Here is a 14,010-nt window from a genome sequence, read left to right on the forward strand (position 1 = left end):
ATTAAGAAGAGAAAGACCATAAGAGAGAAGAAGAGTGGTGCAGGGGCAGAGCAGAAGATGACATGGAAGTATTTCTCCATCGTGAGCTTTCTGGAGCCTCATGTCAGAGACAGGGCCACTTCCTCCAACATGTCCCTAGAAGAGAGACCCTCTAGTTCCCAGGTTTCCTCAGCACCCCTGGCTGCTCAGTCATCTTCACCTGGTACTCTGACTCAGAAACCTTTACCCTTTTACCCTCCCTGTCTACCCCTGCACTTCTGGCCACTGACGAATCTTCTGAGACCCTGCCTGACCCTGTATCTCTGGCCCTTAATATATCCTGGGGGCCACCATCTACCCCAGTGTCCCATGTCCCTGAAGTATCCTGCACTCCATGGGTTACCCAGAGTTCACGCAAGACAAAAAAGAAAAGACAAGGACAGAATGATGTGTTTGAGTCAGGTGATGAAAGTGCTCAACCAGTCTGCGATGAGGAGGAGCTCTTTCTTATGAGTCTAGCCCCACACCTCAGAAACCTGTCACATGAAAAGAGGAGTGAAGTAAAAATAGAGTTCATGACAGCTTTATACAGGACTGAGTTTTCCTGAGAAAAAAATCCTGACTAATATACACATATCTATCACTTCTTTGACTCAGCTTTAATGCATCTTAAAAAACATATGCACACACACAAACACACACTTCTATTTCCCTAACTCTGAAAACTCACCTTAGATGTTCCTTTACACATAAAGGATAGGACAAACATCATCCAAGCAAACTAGTTCTTTATTAACAGAACTATAAGTTCATGTTTTGTGTTTTGTTTCATCTACAAAGAACTACAAAGTCTGTTGAGAAATGTTTTGGACACCCTATGCAGTGGCAGTCATAAAGCCAATCCAAATCACTTAGGAGTGGAGTATGAATGTGATACATCAGATGCAAGTATTAAACCTCTACCATCTTCAGCTATAAATGTACAAAACATCTTCAAATTATTACCATTTTAGATAAGATTTTAAGACTCAGGCAGCAGGTGTGGGTCACAGAAACAACAGGTGGGCACATCAGGCTATGTTGTACTGCCAAGGCACTTTACCAGCGGCAGAGAAGAAGCTGTTGAAGGCCTCTCGTACAGCTATGGCCTCTAGGGTGGAGTTGTTGGTGCCCGCTCTCCTCACATGTTGAAGTGCAGGGATGTTCTCTTCTTCCAGTGGGACAGGAGTTTCTGGCGTGGAGTTCCACACGTGGGGGTTGTGAAGGGCCACTGTTGCTTTCACAATGGCATAAAGATTCACAGGCCTCACTCCAATCACCCGGTGGTAGATCCTCCGCTGTGCAGCAATAATTCTAAAGGCATTCTCAATGACTCTCCTGGCCCATGAGAGGTGGTAGTTTAACATCTTTTTTGGTTGGGATCCAGGATTAGGCCTCAGCACATTCCTTCTTGTAGTAAAATGAGAAGAAAAAGGACATTAAAATATATAGAAACATCAGAATAGAATAGCAGGCCAAAAATTCAAAAATATAAACCAATAATAAAAGATTAGAAAGTTTAACATAGTGCTGCACCAAAATGTGAAAACAAGTGATCAGTGAAAAAAGCAATTCTATAAAAATGTGATGCTGCAAGTGATTTAAAAATAGAGACTATTCTTTAGTAGAAGGCTGTTCAGAGTAGAGATGTCACGAAACCCAATGCTTTGGTTCCAAGTTGATGCCGAATTCTGAAAACGTGACGGTAATTGTTTTTCTACAGTACCGTAGGTACCGGGGATGCAACTCTTCAGGAACTGACGAGGGCAGCACATACGCCTACGAGTGTTCTAGTCTGCCATTAAATGCCAAAGGAAGAAGAAGAACACCTACCTACACAGAAGAGCAACAACAGGTGGAAGAGGGCGACAAGTGCAGCTGCAGTGACAGCTCTATCTCTGCTTGTAAAGAAAAACAGTAAGAATTGTGTAAGGAAGTACTCTGCATTCAATGCAGATGATCAGGGATTAATAATTAAGTCACAAAAACCAGTATGCAAACGGTGCCATGCAACTTTTCAGAGAAAAGGAGGAAACACTTTCAACTTACGCCTGGGACACACCGGATGCGTGAACCTCAGCAGTGCATGTGTGTCGCTGAACTGCTGCGTCTCTCAGGCTTGTAGCGTCCACACTGGAAGCATGTCTACTGCGGCACTTCTGCCACTGGAAGCCCTATCTTTCTATCATGTTCCCTGTCTATTTCTGCTGAGAACCACGCACGTCACGCGGTGAAAATAGGTGAGACCTCGAATCTCTAGATGAAGCGATGCAGCAGCCTTGCGTCTCACGCGGTCAGTGTAGCCGCTCTCACCTGTTAACATGGGCACCGAAATGAAAAGCAAGAGGTTCTGCGACGCACATGCGCTGCTTATGCATCCAGTGTGTCCAAGGGGTTAGCGACCTCAGAGACAGACATCCAAATTTATTCCAAAAATTCAAGGTGAGTGAGTTTCAGTTCATGTTAACGTTACATTAACAATTTATCCAAAGTGTTATCCTTATCCTGAAATAACATTACACATTACCGTTATGTTTGTTTGAGACAGCTAGCACTGCTGTGTAGCCAACTATATTTACATAGAACATTCGCAATGACTAAAGGCTAAATGCTACGTGTTTAGGCTAACATAATGTAATCATGGCTCATAGTAGTAGGCTACCATTCTTAAAGTTCAGTCTGTGTCATCTGTCATCAAAATATATTATATTAACATTTAAAATAAATATTTCCGGTCTGTCACCATGTCAGTAAATTTAAACTACTGCGTGTGCAGCCTCTGCTGTTTTCTTACAGTCATTGATAACTATACCTGATGACTGAAATCTCATAATTTTCCTTTCACAGTATCAGAGAAGAGGATGTCGACCAGGAGAGGCAGGAGCAAAGTCAGCAAACACATACGCAGCCAACCATATCAGAAGCTTTTTTGTAATGTTAGTAGTTATTGTTGTGAATGCTGGAAACTGAGCTTCATATTTGGAAAAAAAACCCCATCATTTTAATAATTGCCTCCTCCTTTATGTGGACTCTTCTCACAGGCACTGATGGGTCATCCTGACCCTCATGCATTTCGAACGGTCCAAGCTAAGTGTGACAGGGGAAGGACTTTTTTTTTTTTTAATGGCATAAATACATCAAAATTGAGTTAGCAATCTCTCTGTGGTAAATTGAAAATAGTAAAAAGTTATAATAGTTATTATAATAAAAAGTTATACTCACTTCATTTCATTCCATATATAGGCTATTATTATTTATTATTATTTAAAGCGAAGGTAAGATGGGAAATGATCAATTTATAGACATAATGTCAGTGTAGAAAGGGCTAGTTTTTGTGTTCTAGTTTGACAGATTTTTTGCAATCATAAGACGGGACGGGAAATTCGGTGCAAACTGTTTTAGTCAGAATGCAAGGGTTTAAATTCTGAGGTTGAAACCGAGTGCGGAGGTAAGAAAATCACCAGAAACTTACAGACAACACACATCCTTCAGTTGCAATGAAATGGTCCACTACTGGTGCTTGCTGCAGGTCCTTTATTTTTATCAGTGGCGATGGTGGTGGTGGTTCCAGGAGCCTCCTGGCCTCCTCCTCCAGGTGGCTGGGCACATCGACTGGGGCACAGGTGTATAATGCAGTGTTTCTCTTGCTGAGCATGGTGTTTTGGGTTCCAAATTTACTTCTCCCGTAATTTCTGATCAGATAACTCTTTTCCTCCTCAACCCCTTTTGCTAAATCTTGAAATAAAATGAATTTTAATACCGTTTTGCCATCTGTAATTGCAGCAGTTATGTTTGTATGTATGGTAAGTGGCCTTGCGATGTCTTTTTGAATGTCCCAATAGTTAACTTTCTTTGTCTCTTTCACACAAATTACTTTTATGGCCATTGTGGGCAGTCTGTCATTACTGTATGGGCCTGCAGGTCTTCCAAAACTTTTAGAAAGTGCCATTCTGAAAATATAGACACAAAAAAGACATGAGACACAAAAAAACACTGTTTACAGAGGCAAGGTAACATTGATTTTGTGAAAATAATAAACCCATCAGAACATGTTTTATTTTTCCCAGTAGCCTATGAATTCAAATGTACCGATTAACTAGCTAATAAACTCTACATGAAGTCATGATGTTGCACACTCCGTTACATGCACCTGTTGCTCTGGATTGTAGTCTGCCATTACACAAAAGAAATAGTGCAGTTCCGGGTCCTTGTAACTACAGCGGCAGCAGTTCGCTCAATAGGGCAGCTATGTGCAGGTACCGAAGATGTCGAAGATTTAACAAGGCAGATTCCCAGTTAACAGTAACTTAAGCCTGCAAAATGACCATAAAGTTGAATCAACACTTCTCTGAGACAGCAAAAAATCTGAACAGTTTAATCTTCATGAAAGTAGGATTTATGTGTTGTATTTGAATGCATTATTTTTATTCTATTGTTAGGTTTGCCTAACTGGCAACTGAGTGTTTATGCTTCTGCATTCTTCCACCTGTGTAATTGCCTCCTAATGCATATTTCTGTAATAAGCAAAAAGTAAATTTCACCGCCAGCTGTTATATACATTATGTAGACATTTCTCTAAACCTAGACAATAAGTCACAGTAGTTTTCTCCCAAGGCCAAGTTACTGAGTCATTACTAACAACTAATGCATCTGTGAATGTTTTCATTTATGCTTTCAATAGGTTGTCAGCAATTAACTTAAATAAATCATCTCTAATTTGTGCTTTGGAGCTGGACAGTGGAAGTACTGAATGACAACAGTTAAGGTACTTTCAGAAAGGGAGCGGTTGTTGCTGCGTCTGCTACCTGGTGACATATGGTGTTGTGTATTTTGAAAGGGAAGCAGCAAGGCACAACTCTCCCACTGCAGCGAACGGCTACATTCGATCGTACTAACAACCACTACAGACTCATCACATAGCCAAAGAGTGCGCTGTAGCTGGTTAGGCATATGACACGATTTATATAGCCAATTTGGCATACTAATGCCATATGGCTTGTTTAGTGGCCCAATCTGCATTATCAAACTTTGAAGCTAATGTTGTTCCAAGACCATTTTTATTAATTAGCAAATCTACGAGCATGTACCTGGTATATGACTGTTTTCTCTCTTCTCCACACATCACAGAACCAGGAACAGAGGACTCAGAGGCAGTGCAGCTACGTGACTCATTGCTGAGCGTTCAATGCTCCTCTTCAGCTGGACCCAGACATTCTGTAAGTAGCCTACAGGGTACTTTAAAATAAACTTAATGCTTGTTTACTGTTAAATTTGAATCATAAGCTGTAACAAACATTTAGGAATGCTTCCAGCAACACGTTTACTGTGTTTTCACAGTTAAGCAAATTCATTCATCTGTAAGATGTGAGTTGTGTGAGTTCTGTCTTTTTGAAGGTTGCAATTACCTTTTAAGAATATTGTAAATGTTGGTCTTCTGCAACACTAGTGTAACCATTTTCTCTCCCTTTCACGAGGCTATGACAAGAGGTGAAGTTGCACACTTGTCGCAGAAGCAGTGCAGTCATCTTGAGCTGGACCCAAGCATGTTGTAGGTCAACTTTACAGCTCATGAATTATGCATACTAAAAACAGATATACTTATCAGTGATACTGATAATGTGAAAAAATGCAAATGTTCAAATGCTGCTCTTCCTTTTTTTCCTATTACACTCAAGAGTTAAATGTTGGACTCTGATTTCTGTGACATTTAAATTTAAATATGCAAAGATACAACGTGTTACTGTATGACAGCTGTCCTTACCTTTCTTATTGTTTGTGAACTAGAGCGTTCCACAACAGCCAGAAATGAAGGAGGACTTCAGCAATACTTCCCTGACACTAAGACTACACCGTAAAAATCTCTGGACATGTACCTGGTATGTTGCTTTGTTTTTTCTCTGTCACTCACAGCACTTAAGTGGTACACCATGACCCTTCAAACAGTTTATTTTCAGACAACAACCGATTGTGTTAGTCATCTGCATCATTGGTGTGACAGTTTTTTCTCCTCTGCACACATCACAGAACCAGAACCACATGGACTGAGGAACAGGAACAGGGGACTCAGAGGCAGTGCATCTACATGACTCTTTGCTGAGCATTCAGGGCTCCTCATCAGCTGGACCCAGACAGTCTGTAAGTAACCTACAGGGTACTGTGAAATCGAGTCAATGCTTGTTTACTGTTCAATTTTAACTTGTTTTTTTTTATCTGTTTGTGATTAGGTGTGTTGTGAGGGCTGTTGTGAGGGCTGACGGTGATCTCCTGCCAATCAGCACCTTTTGGTACAGGCAGAAATTCATCCACCAGGCTGTCCAAAATGGCCTAGACCACATCTGGCACAGTGGAGATGCCCATCCAGTAACTGGAGGTAATGGTGGTGTGGGAGTCACCAGTTGCCAGGTATCTAAAATGAATGATAATGCTGTCAGTAAAAGTAAAACTGCAAAACCTCCAATCCAGCTTATTTAAAATACTGTTTATCATATAGCCACCATTTTATAATCATTTATAAATCACTCACCTCTGACAAATTATCAGATGCTCTGTTGGAGAAACTGTCTCATGGTAATTTGTCTGGATCCTTGAGATCCTAGGTCCAACTTTCCCCAGCAGACTGTCAAACTGCTTCCTGCTGAGCTGAAAGTAGACCTGGAACCAGTCGCTATGGAAACAGAGCTCCTTCACAAGCCTCAACAATTCCCAAAACTGCTCTCTGGACCTGAGGGTCTCATGCACCCACAGCTTCTTCTTCCATGGTACTCCCCTTCCTCTTCTTACTAGCAGGGCTAGTGCTAACACATGTTTCTTAGCATGGGACAGATGCGTCTTCGTTACTAGCAACAACAAAATTACAAAGGTAGACGTAATGATGTAGTGATGTAGTGTTATAACTCCCGCTAGAAGTTTTGTAAAATCCACCTTTTCTGCTCCGTCCTCCAAAACTTCCCTGAACACCTAGTCAGATGTGCGCTGAACCCAGCAATGAGCACAGTGCAAATCACATTGTGTCTGAAACGGCCTTAATGACTTATAGTTTTAAAAGGTTTATTTCACCCAAATACTACTTTCTGTCCAAGTACTTATAATTTTAAAGGTTTATTCCACCCAAATACTACTTTCTGTCTAACAACTTTTTTTTTATTCCACCCTGTCTTGCAATTTAACTTGGTTGCTAATAGTCGCATGTTGGGAAATTTGTGTAATTAGCATAATTAGCTCATTATCAGGTAAAATAAATATGGAATCATATGCTATGGCCTTTGCAGTCACTAGATATTTTAAAGGTTGGAGAGAGGCAAGACACAAGGACGACTCTGGAGAAAGACAATTTGGAAGACTTTTCGCCTGGTCTTCCAAATCAACCCCCCCAGGCAAACTAAGCTTCTTCTCCAGTAAACCTCCAACACTGAGAGCTTAACTTTTGTCCCACTTAACTTTGGCTGAAGATATTAAGCCAAACTGGACAATATCCCTCACCAACATATCGGTATTCTGCTGACTGTTCACCACCAAATCATGACCAAATCATCTGCATAGGCTGACAGTTTTAAAGGTGCATTACAACCTGGAATAGTCAGACCCTGAATGTCAGATCTAAGTTTGTGCAACAAAGGCTCAATTGCTAGAGAATACAACATGCCAGAGAGGGCATATATATTCTTTATTGTTACATTTCTCAATCACCTCATTCAAAACATCTAGAAAGACTAATTCCTCCACTCCCACAACTGGAGCATAAATATTAATAAACACCATTTTTACATTTTCATACACTGCTCGTACTTTTAAAAGACAGCCTTTAATGACTTCAGGTTCTACAGACTGTGGAATAAATTCCTGGAAAAAAAGATTTCCAACCCCATAACTGTTATCAGTTTTGCGATTTTTCTCCAGTCAGCCTCATTATCAGCAGCACTGTGTGTCTCTTGCACAAAAAACACATCTAACTTTTTAAGAGAACACAGCTTGAGAAGAGAGGCCCTTTTGCCATTATCCCTTGCTCCATTTAAGCTACCCATTCTAATGTCCCCCACAGTAAAGAAAAAAAGCTGTAAAACAAAAACAAAGTAGGAATAAATTGGAATGTTTACTAGACTTATTCATTGTCTCCTAACTGCTTTTGACATTTTGAATAAGTTTTTTTAGACAATAAGTCTCCTGGTCAGTGAAAGCTTTCTCCCCAAAACCACTTGGACTTCTCGGAAAAGTCTTCACTGAATCAAAGAATAGTTGTAAATCATGGAACACTTTGTCAACTTTAGCATTTCTAGGTCCATTAGTGTCCTGCAGAAACGTCCTAACACTCAGAGTAGCCCACATCTGTGAGCAATCAACCTTCACTCTTTTCTGAATGCAGACACTTCCTCTGAAGAGAAACTTTTTTCACTTTATTAGAAGACTGACACACGTCATCAGGTTTCCTCTTCTTATCCCTGTCTTTAGAAGAGTCTTTGTCTACCAACATCTCACTTTCCTCCTCTAGAAAACATTCTGCCTCCTTTGTTTCAGTCTGTGTTCACTGTGTCACGGTTAATACGTGTGTGACTATTCAATAACCTCCAAAACTTTTACTAACAGAACCTAGACCAGCACCACCTGAACCGGCAGCCTAAAGCTCAGCTTCAGTCTGTTGTGAACTATGTATTTTCCTGTAGTGAACTCTGTGTTGTTCTTCAAGATGAAAAAGACCTCCCTTCTGAAGGAAACAACATGTTTTAGGTGCAGAGATTTACAGCCCAGAGGAATCAGTTTTATTGGAGACATTAATTGTCCGTGTCTCACCAGTTCTCTCTGCAACATTTCATTGCTAATGAACGGGAGGACTATGGACAAAATGATCTTTTTTAACCAGCGGCAACACCTGAACAAAGGTGCCCTGGATCCTCAATTGCTTGTCTATCCCTCTATTAAATTCCTCCACTTCAGCATAACACACAACACAATCACAACATAATCACTGCTGGGTTAATAGAAATATTGGTAACACTTTTAAAAAAGGGTACATTAATTAACATTACTACTTCTTGGATAAGGCATTAACTAACATTAGTAAATAGTTGATAAAGATTTTATGGCATTTTGTAAAAAATATTACATTCTCTACTCTTACTTGTGATGACTGGACCAGAGAGGAAGACCTGCACAGCCTCCTGCAAGTACAAATTCTGCAGCACAGCCAGGCCATATATGATGGCCTACCAAAAGAAAATGGTTAATCTTTAAACAACATAATTTAAATATACCATTATACCAATACAGAACAGCAAGCCATTATACACTGTTCCGTACACAAGTAGTGTAGGCATGTTAGGCATGCTGGTTAGGCACTTACGCACTGAAAATGCAGGAGCAAGAAAATGCACAAATACATTACATAGTTAGGCTTTCCTCTACCACCACAGATGAACTGCACTTCTGTGAAGCTCAATTGTGTTGATGTTCAATGCAGCACTACCTTCAGATAGGCAAAAATGATGTCCTGTTGTTCCTCACTGTCGTGGTAGACAGGCACCTGGGAAGAGGACTTCTGATGCAGAGTAGGGGTTTATGGCACAACTTCACCTACTTCCAAGGTGCACTGAGAAGGGAAAGAAGTCTAAAGAGGTCAAAACTCCAGCAACTTGTAGTATATACAAGAACTTTATTGTTAGACCAACGTGTTTTGGCTGGTACTTTTTGAATATTTTGTAATTTTGTATACACTCACTGGAAAGTTGGCAACCATTGCTTTGTGTATACTTCCATGTAGGAATGACGTACATGTACTCTATATAAGTGTCTTTGCCATATGGAAAAAACAACTTTGAAAGTAGACAAAAATGTAACAGAATACAATAGCATCTGTACTCTGTTTAATTTAGGCTTAAGTCTTTTATATACATGTTACATGCATGTTGCTGAGCTGCTTCTTAAATCAATTTCATACAGGCATTCCTAATCTGCAAGAAACATTCAAAGCTCATCAGTGAACGAGCATAAAAGCAAATACAAACATGGCTTTTCCCTTCCTCATGTTTACTAACATCCCACCATGACAATCCATGATTCTCAGCAACTCCACGCTCCAAAATTCTTCCCACATGAGACATGTGGGCCCTTCTTTCACAATAATTTCCGCCCTAGGCCGCCCCGTGTCCAGCACGTAAATGAGCTGCAAATAACAGCTATTAGTCAGATAATAGTGTGTGCTATGACAAAGAATTAATATTTGTATTAATTAGCCTACCAGTTGGTCCCAGATAGGATTCCAGTCTCTTTCCCAGGGCTTAATTGTCGCTGAATAGCTCAGGGCCACTGTCGGGGGCATTGTCTCTGCTGAAACTAAAGTAGAAAAACACAATGAAGACTATCAATGATACATGTTGGTTAATGTTTAAAAAAGCTAAACCATCAAGTAAAAGAAGTTCTTGATCTTGATACATTATGACCCTCCTGCCATACAGTTAAAAAAAAATTAAGAACATGACAGGACAAGAGCACCATGACCACTGGTAGATGATCACCACAGGTTACTCAAGAATAATGGTAGTCATGTTTTGTAAGTGCTTCGAAGTGAAGATACCCATGGAGAACTCTATCAGCTGAGGGGAACTGTACCCTTGTAGTCAATTCAAAATACCACTCTGCTCACTGCAGTATGAGCCTAAGAAAGAAACATAATAATGAAAAACCAAATGTACTGTAATAATTCAGTTGTGCATTTGGACATTTACACAGTAAAAATGATTCTTTAACAGATTATACTTCAACAGTAGCATGTTCCTTGTGGTTAGGCATAAAGGGAGATCAAGGAGTATCCGGTCATTAAAATTATGTAGGTCGTCTTTCCACTCTTGGTACTGGTAGTGTGTTCCTCATTGATGGCAAGATTTACATTAGGCAGAGACATCTTGAGAGCCAAAGATTCAAGAAGAATCACATTACAGTAATTCTACCACAGCAGACTGCAATAAGATATCAATAGATCAACATCACTGACCTACCTTGAACAGAACAATACGTGAGTTGGTGAGGATTTTGACCTTATTTGTAATAAGGACTGGGTCACTTGGGTACGTTGCCTGGGCAGTGCAGGCACATCATCCTCTGGAATGAGATGCCTTGGGTATTCTTTTTCCACTGATGGACCATGCCTTTCATCTTTTGGTGGATACAGTATGTCACTCAGATCAGCCTCATCATTACTGTCTTTGTCCACTGTTGATGTAGCTGTACTCAAGTATTCCACCTTAGTGCTCCAGACTTTCTGGAGCAGTTCACAGTGTGTCTGAAATAAGTGCCATTTCAAATCTATATGCACACACACACACACACACATATATATATATGCACCACTATATATTTGTGTAGGCACGATCTCTTTGTCCTTGCACAAGGACAGTGCCATGAATTCTTTTGACTGTAATATGAAACTGTGAAACTTCACAGACATAAATTAGGACTAAGCCTGGTACTGGACCAAAGGACATTTTGAATCTTCTGTCCTGGTTTGAGCTTAATCTGTGTCCATGAAATCACTTCATATAAGCTACATACAGCACATGACAGGATCTAACAAATAGTAACATGTGGCATAGGTCTGAAGAATAGGCCTACATAATAACTGACTATTAAAAATGCTAAATATTTCATCCAACATTACAAAACAATATCAAAATGAAGAGACTGGCTAATAACAGATATTGTGAGGTAAACAGGCAGTCAGTACAGTTTAATTAAGATTATTTAAACTTAATTAAATTGGTAAAACAAGTATTAAACTAGCATTTACACTTAAGACAGTAGGCTACTGCTGATTTAATGTAGCTGACAGACACAGATCATATCAACATGCGTTTATCATTTTTTGAAGTTTAATTAATGTGCTGACTAGAATAAATTATCATTGTCAAACAACTTGGCTAACAGTTCTTTTTGCAGCAAGCTATCATAAGCTAACAGATGATTGTTTGCAGTGCCTTCAAGAAATTTATTGTAGTTAGCAACTCACGTTTCAGCTAGCTGATGTTAATTTTGCTGTCGAATTCAAGATATCAGAATTGTTTTTAACATTAAACAAATAAAACTTGATTCACATTCAGGGCGGACTGGGAAAATCATTCAGGCCAGGAAATATAGCGCAAAATATAGCCCCAGTCAGGCCACTTTTTAAGCAGGGGGTCCGGGGCTCCTCCACTAGGAAAATTTTAGTCACAAAGACTTGATTTACTGCATTCTGGTGAATTTTAGTGCATGTGAATAACAAACTAATGAACCAACAACTGCATAGTACAATGTACTGTTATGAACCTCAAATAAAACCAAAGGTGCATATCAATAAAGAGAGTGATGACAATACCACTAAAAATGTGGCACCAATGCTCCTCTCTCCTCCTTCAAAAAGAAAAAAGCAATAGCACAGCACACCATATCTTTTAATGTACCAATATAATACAGTTAACTACTCTCTTCACCTATTGTGTCGCAAAAAGGAAAATGCGAATTAGGTGCATTTCCATTTTCCATTTCTCAGTATAGGCTTAAATAATCTGCCAGTAAACAGAGTAGAAGAGGCAGAGGTTGTCAACCAGAAATATAACAAATAGTTATATAGCCTTGACGTGAGAAAATGGAGAGAGGTCTTCGAGAATTTGTTTCAATTGGACAAGACATTGTTCTTTCATGTCAGCTAGTATTGGCCATGCTTCATGCTATCTGGAGATGACAGCTGATCAGTCATGTGAGTTAAATGTTCGCTACGTCATTATTTATTTGACAAATGCATTTCCTTTATGCATTTTGCACATAAACTCTTATTTGACATTTCCAAAATCCATCTCAAGCAAGCGTAAAACCTTTTTTGCGAAACTGAGGAAGTTTTTTTGAATTTTGGTGTTTCCATTAAGTTTTTTTAATGCGATACTTCAAGATGCGCATAAAAATAGGTTAATGAAAACACGGCTAATGACTGTCAGGGCATCACCTTTTCTTCTGAAGTGCCACCATATGGTTGACATTTGTGGTTTAGAGTGAAATGTCTCAACAGCTACTGAACAGATTGCCATGAAGATTGGCACAGACATCCATGTCCCCCCATAATTCATCCAATACTGACCACTTACCTGTAAAATTAATGTAATTCCCGACAGACTCAGCTGTACTTTGTGTTTAGTACTAATTAGCAAAAGTCAGAATGCTAACATGCTAAACTAAGATGGTGAACATGGTAAACATTACACTTGCTAAACAGAGGCATGTTAGCATGCGGACTTTAGCATTTAGTTCAAAGCACTGCTGTACAACCTCACAGAGCTGCTAGTGTGGCTGCAGACTCTTAATCTTAGTTTATGTACTGTATGTTTTGCAGAGTTTTTAAACTGCAAACATTTGCATATAGGGTAGGATATTGTATTTCTCCTTTTCACCACCAAGAATGGTCTGAAGGCCAGATGACAGACCTTGGACACAGTGTGTAAGATACAGTAATTGTACTGTATATGGTTTGGGCTGAAACAGAATACAAAGCTAAAGGGGTCAAGAAAACGTCACTCTTTCTGTTCACTGGAAAAGTAGAAAATGGATAATTTGTGTCTGCATCTATCTGTCTAGTCTTGAAAATGCAGCTTTTGTTGCAGTTGTGCTTGGATGTAGAATGGGCCTTCTGTCAGCATTATTTTTTACACCATTGTTCTCCTGTTGAAAACACTGCATCTGTATGCTGCAATGGTGTCAAACTATGTGCCATCAAAGCCCAGGAGTATGCAGGTTTTTCATTCAAACCCAGTGGCATGTGACAGGCTGAAAATGAAAGGGTACAAATCTCTTCCAGGGTGACCTTGGGGCTTAGCTACTGTCAACCTCGGGCAGTGAATTTAGCCTAAAACTTTTGCTGCATGACATCCTGACATCTTTTCTGAGTGTTTTCACCACGGGGAGGCTAATATAGCAGAAATGTGATTAAAGTAATCTTTTAAGAAGAGCATTCTCCCGGATTTGAAAGGGTGAATGAGG

Source organism: Thunnus albacares, chromosome 15 (assembly GCF_914725855.1).
Source record: "Thunnus albacares chromosome 15, fThuAlb1.1, whole genome shotgun sequence".
NCBI classification, from domain to species: Eukaryota; Metazoa; Chordata; class Actinopteri; order Scombriformes; family Scombridae; genus Thunnus; species Thunnus albacares.